The following is a 6994-nucleotide window of genomic DNA, read 5'->3' as shown; positions in this document are numbered from 1 at the left end:
CCTTCTGGGTTGTGGGGACTTCTTGGCCATAGCAAGCTCCCTGGAGGAAGCAAGTAATTGGACCTGTGGGCTTGGGACCATGGTCACAGGGGACACCAAACTCAACTGGCATAACATACTACACAAGACCATTGTTCTACATTCTACTTTGGTGAGTAGTGACTGGGGTCTTAAAAGCCATCTAGATGGAATGACACAAAACAAAGGAGAATGAAGAAGGCCAGGGGCACATGGAAACAATTTGTCAAAGGGACTAGTGGAGCATGTGATTCTCAGCCTGTATGACCATGAGACCAGAGGTGCTAGCTGGTGCCCAAATACCACTGTCAATCATTCTGAGGAGGATCGGTGCAGGAGATCCCAGATAGAGTGGGAGAACAATGTGGAACAAAATCATTTTAAAAAAAGACCAGAGTTTCCTGGTCTGATAGAGCCTGGTGAGACCCTTAAGATATGGTCCTTATCTTAGCTACTCTTCAGGTCTGGAATTGAACTCACTCCTGTGGCTTCCAGCCAAATAATAGACAGACATATGGGCTGAACATTTACATAAGGTAGATACACTACTTGAGCAATCAATCATGAGAGAACAGAAGGGCAGTGTTTGCACATGGGACAGCTGGGTGGGGGTCGGAGTGCATGGGAGGGAAGGTCACAGGGAAGAGGAAACTATGGGGAGGAAGTGGGAAGAGAGCTGTTACACTGTGGGGAACAGAAATCAATGTAATGAACTTCTGTATGGAAAATGAATTTGCTGTGTAAGCTCTCACCTAAATCACAATTAAAATCTCAAAAATTAATAAAAAAGAAAGAAAAAAATCCTTCTGAGCCTGTGGAATTAAACTTCCTTTAAGAGGTTTATCAAATTTCATAAGATTTCTTTTGTCACTGAAGGTGATTTTGTTTTTAATACCAACTAACATTTATTGCTACAATTCAACTTCAGTTTGTCATTTTGTAGTGGACCTCACCAGATGGAATATATAGGAATAAAATAGGCTACATCTGTAGAAAAATACAATGGAGAAACTCAGTATCAACATTCAGAACAAGGTCAGGAGCTGACTGTGAAACATATCATCAATTGCTCATATGCAAATTCACATTAAAGTGGAAGAAAATTAAACAAGTCCTTGAGAGCCAAAGTACAACCTTCAGTATATCCCATCTGAAATTAGAGATGATCTCAAGAATATATTCAAGGCAGTGAACACTAATGACCAAAGACCAGACAAGTTGTGGAATGACATCAAGACCATCATACATTAAGAAAGCAAAAGGTCATTTAAAAGACAAGAAAGAAAGAAAAGACTAAAATTGATGTCAAAAGAGACTTTGAAATTTGGTCTTGAACATAGAATAGCTAAAGAGAATGGAAGAAATTAAAAAGTAAGGGAGTTAAACAGAAGAGTTCAAAGGGTGGCTCAAGAAGGCAAAGTAAAATATTATAATGAAATGTGCAAAGACCTGGCTGGAGTTAGAAAACCAAAATGCTGAGCATTTTTCAAACTGAAAGAACTGAAGAAAAAAAACTCAAGCCCTGACTTGCCATATTGAAGGATTCTATGAGAAAAATATTGAATGATGCAAGAAGCATCAAAAGAAGATGGAAGGAGTACACAGCACCAAAAAGAATTGGTCAATGTTGAACCATTTCAGGAGGTAGCATATGATCAAGAACCAGCTGTATTGAAAGAAGAAGTTCAAGCTGCACTGAAAGCACTGGAGAAGAAAGGCTCCAGAAACTGATAAAATACCAATAGTGATTAGAGATGCTTCAACAAACAGATGCAATCCTAGAAGCACTCACTCATTTATGCCAAGAAATTTAAAAGACAGATCCTTGGCCAACTTACTGGAAAAGATCTATATCTGTACCCATTCCCCACCCCCAAATAAAAAGCTCATCCAACAGAATATGGAAATTATCAAACAATATCATTAATATCACATGCAAGCAAAGTTTTGTTGAAGATAATTCAAAAACGGTTGTAACAGTACATCCACAGAGAACTACCAGAAATTCAAGCCAGATCCAGAAGAGGATGTAGAATGAGGGATATCATTGCTGAGGTCAGATGGATCTTGATTAAAAGCAAAGAATACCAGAAAGATATTTACCTGTGCTTTACTATGCAAAAGTATTCAACTATGTGGATCATAACCAACTATGGATAACATTGCAAAGAATGGAAATTCCAGAATACTTAATTGTGCTCCTGTGGAACCTATAAATAGACCAAGAAACAGTATTCAACCACAGCATGGGGATAATGTGTGGTTTAAAATCATAAAAGGTGTGCATCGGGGTTGTATCCTTTCACCATATTTATTCAATCTGTGTGCTAAGCAAATAATCTGAAAAGCTGGACTATATGAAGAAGAATGGGGCATCAGGATTGAAGGAAGACTCATTAACAACCTGTGATATGCAGATGACACAACCTTGCTTGCTGAAAGTAAAGAGGATGTGATGAAGATCAAAGACTATAGCTTTTAGTATGGATTATACTTCAATATAAAGAAAACAAAAATCCCCACAATTGGACCAGTAAGCAACATCATGATAAATAGAAAAGAGATTGAAGCTGTCAAGGATTTAATTTTATTTGGTTTCACAATCAATGCCCCTGGAAGTGAAATCACCTTCCTTTCACCAGTTGGACCTGGGACCTACATTAGCCCAATATGGAGAATGAACTGAACTGAGAAAGCAAGGCTTAATTGAGTAAGCTTTTATTAGGGAGAGGGGAGGAGCTTGTATACAGCAGAACTGGCAGCCTTCTGACAATGCAGACAGTCATCTCTACATTTCCAAGTCTTGCAGCTTCATCCTGGTCATAAGCAGTCTAAGCCCCTGTCTTGGAGAAGACCTGACTATGGAGCTGGGCCTGTTGTTGTTGTTGCTATGTGCCATCGAGTTGAACCTGACTCATAGCGACCCCTCCTTGGGTTTCCGAAGCAGTATCACTATGGAAGTAGATTGCCCCATCTTCCTTCCGAGGAGTGGCTGGTGGGTTTGAACTGCCAGCCCTCTGGTTAGCAGTCAAGTGTCTTAGCCACTATGCTACCAGAGCTCCCTTGGAGCTGGGCCTATGCAGATCCAAACCTCTTTGTGATATGAGTTTTTGGCATAAATAGAAATGGAACTTCTCCCGTACTGATCTCACTGAGTTTTGGTCTACACTGACTTACTTAAGAGTCAAGGCATAGTCCTACCCCACTTTCTAGCCTGACCATGTTCTTAGATCTTCTCAGTTCCTCAGATATTTACATAGTTACAGAACAAGACACATTCTACCACACCCATTTTTGATCTGCTGTGTTTACATCATAGTAACCCCTGACCAAGAAGTTCAGTTTAATGCACTTCAACACCTGGACCTTCCAAACAGTTCCACTCCTGGTTATCAGACAAGGGAAGATATTTTCATCCTCACCCCACAGCCTCTATGTTTCTTGGCAACTAAGGATGGATTTGAGGAGGCTCACAATAGAGGTGTTGGTGATGGTGCTGACTGGAGTGGGTTAAGGAGGGGGGAACATAAAGAAATGGTATTTGGTTGCTACGGCAATACCAGCAAACACTCAAAGGAGAGAGTGTGGCCCAGGATTTAACGAAGTGCCACTGGGTTTGAGCAAAAACTGGAATGTCTGAGTGTAGCTGCATTCCTCCCCAAAGGGCCTGAGGCCAGGCCACTAACAGGGACTGCCTGTACCTTCCAGAAATGTTCAGGATGAAGAGAGGCATGGAAAAGACAAGCAGCCCTCCCAGGTGTGGGTTTTCCTACCTCCAGCCACAGAAAGGAGGCCTCCTAGCAGAAATGTGGAAAAGTCTACAAGGAGCCATAAGAGACTTGACTGACAAATTATTTTTTTCCCCAACTCTTTGGCTGACATTCTTCAGAGTATGAGGAGTCCCTTTAAAATTTCTTCCCAGCAAACATTTGTTTCTGTCCTTTTCTTTACTGACTTCCCTTCTCCAATGTGGTATTGTTTTTATGGGGAAGGACTTGGGTTATCAAAACCTGCACAACTTAATCAAAGAAATGACAGATTTGTGGCATGTATTAGCAATGAGTATATAGGTGGCAATGGGTTGAAGAGATAAGTCTGGAAGGATGCTGGTGCCAGGAAAGCCAAGACCACAAAGCTGCTGAAGGGATGGGGCTTGCAAGACTTGGGAGACTGAATTTGGACAGTACACAAAAGCCTGAGGTCAAGGTAGGGTCAGGTGTCAGAAGCTCAGTGATCAGATGAGGCATTCATTAGCTGGAAAATTCACAGAAACCCTGATAAGAATGTGACAACAAGGTCAACTGCTCACAACATTACGAGGAATGAGCCCTCAAGCTCACTCGGTTGTTGTTAGGTGCTGTTGAGTGGATTCCAATTCACAATGACCCTATAAAACAGAGTAGAACTGCTTTATAGGATTTCTTAGGCAGTAATCAGTGCAGGAGCAGATTGGCAGGTCTTTTCTTTTGCAGAGCCATTGGTGGGTTCGAACTGCCAGAATCTGACCCTGCCTTCACATCCAGATTTTACTGCTTGGTTTCCTTTCTCCAGACTCTCTTTTCAGCCCTATTTCATCTTACTTTAAACCTTAACTGATTTAGAGAAAACTTTTGTAAAGCATAGCATGAATGGAAATGAAATAATTGGCAAATAACTGTGAAATGTTGTTAGGGTGATATCAGTCACTTGATTGAAGAAGATGGGAGGAAATGCATTGATTAATATTTACCAACAAATATTTATATTAGTATTTATTGAGTTCCAGCTGTGCAGTGGAGAAAGAACTCATACAGCACATTCTAGGTGCCCTGTACTTTTGAAGGTTACCATTGTTACTTTGTTGAATGTTCATAAAAACCTTGGAAATAGAAACTTGTCTCCATTGTACAAATGCACCTAAAATGACTCAGTTAGCTGCCTAAGGTCTCCTTGACCTGGGATTACAAACCTAGGTCTTGAATCCAAAGACTGTACTCTATGAATGAGTGTGCATGAATGTGTAGGCATCTGGAATGCGAACCAAAGCTCATTTTGAGGGAGTCAGGGCCTGAAATAAACAGATGCCTTGGTTCCTCCTGGAACTTAATTCACAGCTGGGGAGAACTTCTGCTACTCTCCCATAAGCAGTGACTCCTGCTTCAGGAAGGTAAATTATCTAATGTTATTATAATGAGCCTTGTGGCACAACAGTTAAGCATTTGGCTGCTAACCAAAAGATTGGTGGTTTGAATCAATCCAGCAGCTCCCTGGGAGAAAAACTTGGTGCTTTGCTCCTGTAAAGATTGCAGCCAAGAAAACCCTATGACGCAGCTCTGCTCTGTCACTAGATCACTATGAGTCAGAAATTGACTTCACAGCACCAGACAACACCAACAAAGTTATTATGGGCAGATCTGGAATGTCCATTGGCAAGTAAGGTACCCAGGCAGAGACCGGGATATGCTCTGGCATTAGCACGACTCTCTTAAATGGTGAATGAATTAACATTGTCTTGTTAACATAGTTTTTTTTTTTTTTTTTTTTAAATTCCATCTCTTACTACTGGAAATCAGAGTCACATTCTACCCATTTAATCTAGGGTCTTAAGCTAGTACACAGAATGACTTTAAATTAAATTATTATTATTATTATTTTCTTTTCTAATTGTGATTTGGGTGAAAGTTTACAGAGCAAATTCACTTTCCATACAGCAGTTCACACATACATTGTCTCATGAAATTGACTACAGTTTACCCCAATGCAACAGGTCCTCTCTCACTTTCTCCTGACAGTCACCTCTTCTCTGTATCCATCCCTCCATGCACTCCTGCCCCCTGAACTGTCTCCCTGTGCATAAACAGCCCCTCTTCTCCCATGATTGTTCTCTCCAAGGAGTGTGTCTACCACTCCTTGGAGGTACATGTTCGACTCATATGCTTGTCTTTTGTTTGGCTGGAAGCCACAGGTGTGGGTTCAATTCCAGACCTGAAGGGCAGCTAGGCACCATAGTTTCAGTGGTTCCACCAGGCTCTATTGGACCAGCAAAACTGGTCCCGCTTTTTTTCTTTTTTCTTAAATCAGTTTTGAGTTTTGTTCTACATTGTTCTCCCTCTTTATCCAGGATCTCCTCCATAGATCCTCCTTTCAGTGGTTGACAGTGGTAGCCAGGCACCATCTAGTTCTTCTGGTCTCATAGTCATGTAGGCTGAGGATTGCATGGTGTACCGGTCACAAAGAATAATTGTTTCCATGAATCTTTGGTATTCTTCATTCTTCTTAGCTCTGGATGAGGAGAGACCCATCATTGCACCTAGATGGCTGCTTGCAAGCTTTTAAGATCCCAGTTGCTACTTGCCAAAGTAGGAGGTGGAACAATATTTTGTGTAGTATGTTATACCAGTTGAGCTTGATGTCTCCTGTGACTATGGTCCTGAACCCACAGGTTCAACTCCTTGGTCCCTCTGGGTAGCTGGCTGTGACCAAGAAGTGACTACAACCTTGTCCCTTGTCAGCTGTACTAACTATACCCCTGGGAATTCTTACAGAACATAAAAATATACTTGTATAGCCATTGTCTTCCAACCCTACATATGGTCTGGGGTACACTCCCTACTGCATAGACATACTTACTAGTTCAGCCTGCCCACCCATCTATCCACTCGTATGTATACCCATGTTTGCCTTTACTGGCAATGCAGTGCGGTATGTGCAAAAGCATTCATCTTTACTGTCCGCAACTCCCATGTACCTCTCTATGTCTTCCTCTTCCTCAGTGCCACCATGTTGATCACTCACATTTGGTGCATTGCCCTTCTCTTCACTCAAATCAATACTTATCTCTATCTATCTAACAGTGTTCCCTATCCTCCCCTCCCACCCCTGATAACCAACAAAGAAAATTTCCTTCCATATATAAATTGTTTCTTGACTTTTATAATAACTGACTAATACAATATTTGTCCTTCTGTGATTGACTTATTTCACTCAGCATAATGTC

The sequence above is a fragment of the Orycteropus afer genome, unplaced genomic scaffold (assembly GCF_000298275.1).
Source record: "Orycteropus afer afer isolate SDZICR_OR568_19922 unplaced genomic scaffold, OryAfe1.0 scaffold00043, whole genome shotgun sequence".
NCBI lineage: Eukaryota > Metazoa > Chordata > Mammalia > Tubulidentata > Orycteropodidae > Orycteropus > Orycteropus afer.
This window is presented reverse-complemented; position numbering follows the sequence as displayed.